Below are 3,590 nucleotides of genomic sequence, written 5' to 3'. Positions count from 1 at the left end.
CCTTGGCTTGGAACATTTTAATAACAAATGGTCTCATAATTCTGTTATCCTTTTTTTTTTACATGTATAGACTTTTCACTGTATCGTTTTTATTTGTATTTCTTTGTTTTTGTTGGATTTTTCTCTGACTCTGAATTTTCTTTTATTAATGTTAGCCTTTTTTATTTCACTTGTTACTCTTTGTTTTCTCCTTAAGTCGAGGGGAGGTCACTTAGGCCTGTGGCCTTAATAAATTATCTGAATTATATGCAGTCTAATGTTTGTGCAAAAAAAATCTATAATTAGACTAAAATTAAATAAACATCTTTGTGCAAAGTATCTCCTCTAAACTGATCTTACAACATTTTGCATAGCAATTAGCTACTAGCATGTGAATCATGTGACAGCCGAACTACAAACAAATTACAGCCTTAGGGGATGTTTGCCCCCAAGTACCCTGTGTTTACTGCCTGCAAGCTACCCTCCAGCACATACTGCCCACCACTGAACTGATTTATGGACTGTAACATAGTGGCCACTCGTGTGCACAAACACCAGCGTGCATTAATCAGGTATGTGTGGTTATGAATGTTACTCCATGCACGTTTGCTTGTGTTTGTGGTCAAGGAGACAGGACTTATTACTGAATGTCGATTTTTGCTTCTAAACTGCTGTTCCACATGTAATCAGGCTTGATGAGGTGTGACACATTCTGCATGACCCTGTGAAAGGTCATACGTAACAATGTTAGCAAACCACAAGACCTCTGAGTATCGGGAATAACAACCCATAAAGGGGACATTTTATGGCAGGCCAGGTCCACCTTCTATCTGCTATATCAGTGTTAAGCCTACTGTATAGTCCTTGAACCAGAACCCCTATTATCCCTCTAGCTAAGACATTGGGTGACATTGGGATGTGGTAAATTGTGGATTCCATACATTTCCGTTTTTTCCCCAACAGATCTCCCACATAGTGCACAAAGCCAAAGCAACATCACACATTTAAAATGGAAATATAGCACAGGATGTACATGCAAGCTCTTGACAAACTGGAAGCCTCCTCATACACTTTATGGAGACTTATCCATCCAGATTTGGCTGGGCATGGTCATTTATGAGGCAATTTAATCATCATAACATTCCTCTGCCTCTTATACTCCCTCCTCTCTCTTTTATTTTGTTATTACTTTCAGAGTTCCAAGCCAGCACATCAAATATTCAACATAATGGCCATCTGTACACTTTTCTCTCTTTATTTATGATTTATGTTTTTGTGAACAAGTACATTTTGTTCATTTTATGGTTGATTTGTAACTGCAAATGATTCTGATTGAAGACAAAAAATCTTCAGTCAAGCTAACGGATTTGTTGGGCTGTTGCTACTGTGAGCTAAATGCTACCACTAGCTTGGCAACATGCCCACAATATAAATGCTAAGGTAAGTTTAGCTAATGTGCACCAAAGCACAAAGTAAAAATCCCATTAGTTTTGCAGGTTATTAAAATAGTTTTGGAACAAGGAGAAAAGTGCTAAAACAGGGAGAGAACAGGATGCTTTCTGACATTATTGTGTGGACTATTGGAAAACAGGAAAAGGAAGCCGATTGGCTCTGTTATCATGAAGGAGGTTTAGATGAAACATACACACCCTCAAACTCTATAAACACAATGTTCCCATTTCACACAATGATGATGATAACCCCATTCAACGTATACCAGGACTGACACCGCCATATGTTTACAATGCGTTACATTCATTTTTTTGCCACATGGTGAAAAGCGAGACACAGACAAACAATGAGCTCACATGGATTAAATCCTCCCACTGGTCCCAGGCTTGTGATAGCTGCCCTCTCTCATGCCTGCCCTGGAGTATCTAATGGGTTTATCTCTTATTTATAAGACTTTGAGGTCAGCAGCAGTGAGACACAAGGACCCTTGGCCCTCCAGTTTCCATGACGGTAGAGGTGTGATAGAGTATACTTAACCTTTCTGAATCATACACCCTATTTGAATGAACTTTTGTTACTACAGTAAGTGGTTGGCTTATGTTCATTTCTCAATATGGCCACATGAGAACACCATGTGATCATCCATCAGTATATTGACACAAGGCTGATGTACCGTGTCCTCTATTAGAGGAGTGCGCAGATGTGTGTGCAGAGGAGAATCCGTCATGCTGTCCCCCTGCTGCCACTCGGTTTCACCCCAGAGGCTCCTGTGGCGTATGATGCTAATACATTTAGCAGAAATTGCATCAAGTAGGTCCATCGATTGTAAAGATGACATCATCCCCCCTCTCCTTGGCCTTTTATTACCCCGGCCGTGAAAGCAAAGTAGGAAAGAGAACTTTAACCTGGAGGGATCCTCTTTCAGAAAAAGCCTTTTTGTCAATGATCGTTATCACCTGTCTTCATTTTCTCCCTCAAACAACCACATATATGAGCACGCTGGCGAGCATCAACGTTTCCATATTAGTCTGCGAGACACAGGGTAGACAATCTATGAGACAATTACATTATAGCTATAAGCGTGCGGAAAAGCTTCTCACACATTTAGGCTGAGCTAATGAATATGAGCCTACGGGTGTGTGTTGGAAAGAGATTGGTTGGTAAATGTTCTTGTTCCATAAGAAGTTTGGCAACATATGGACATTTAGAGCTAATTGGTTTTGAGCACTAATGAAAGAAGGGTGCTTTGAAGGGTTGTACGGCTCTCTGGCTGCTTGGAGAATTAGCAAAAATATTCTCCTTGGGCTTTAGGCCTCGACTCAAGAACCAATTTTACTTTTTTTATTATAGAAACTTAATGAAATTATTAAAAAGTAGCGATTAAAATGTGGAATTTCTCATTAGTGTACCCGTTGGTTAGAAAGACACATGTAAAGAGTGGTAAGCTAAATAAAGTATGTGCATGTGTGCAAGTGAGAAATGACAGCCTGCAATTTTTCAGTAGATTATATTACCATTGCTATATTCTCTCTATCCATCTGTTACTCAGTGTGGTTGCGTTCTTGTTGTGTATTTGTGTGTGTGTGTGTGTGTGTGTGTGTGTGTGTGTGTGTGTGTGTGTGTGTGTGTGTGTGTGTGTGTGTGTGTGTGTGTGTGTGTGTGTGTGTGCTGGGTGACTCATACATGAGGAGCGTACCCTGTTCTATTTCCATGAATCCAGGGCTCATATACCCTCCGTGCACAGGGGAGCTGGTGAGATCTTCTGGAAAAATGTGAACGACCACCTGCAACCTGCAGATACACATCAAAGATTTGATCCGCAACACTCACAACACTTCAGGTTGTGGGTTAAGGTGTAAAGGAGGATTTTTGAGAAAAAAGTGAAATACACAGTTTAGGACCCATTTATGTCCACTAAAACAACATGGAAACATCAATAATCCTACATTAGCATTAGCAGTGTTGTATTTAAAGAAGACATATTATGCTCATTTTCAGGTTCACATTTGTATTTTGTGCCTTTACTCTGACATGTTTCCATTCTTTAATGTTCTAAAAGCTCTTTATTTTATACTGCCTGTGTTGCAGCACCTCTTTTCACCCTCTGCCTGAAACCAGAGCCCAGTCTGCTCTGATCGGTTGGATGCTGGGCTCTGTTG

Source organism: Notothenia coriiceps, unplaced genomic scaffold, assembly GCF_000735185.1.
Source record: "Notothenia coriiceps isolate Sejong01 unplaced genomic scaffold, NC01 NC01_scaffold00038212, whole genome shotgun sequence".
Lineage (NCBI taxonomy): Eukaryota > Metazoa > Chordata > Actinopteri > Perciformes > Nototheniidae > Notothenia > Notothenia coriiceps.
Note: the sequence above shows the minus strand (reverse complement) of the source record.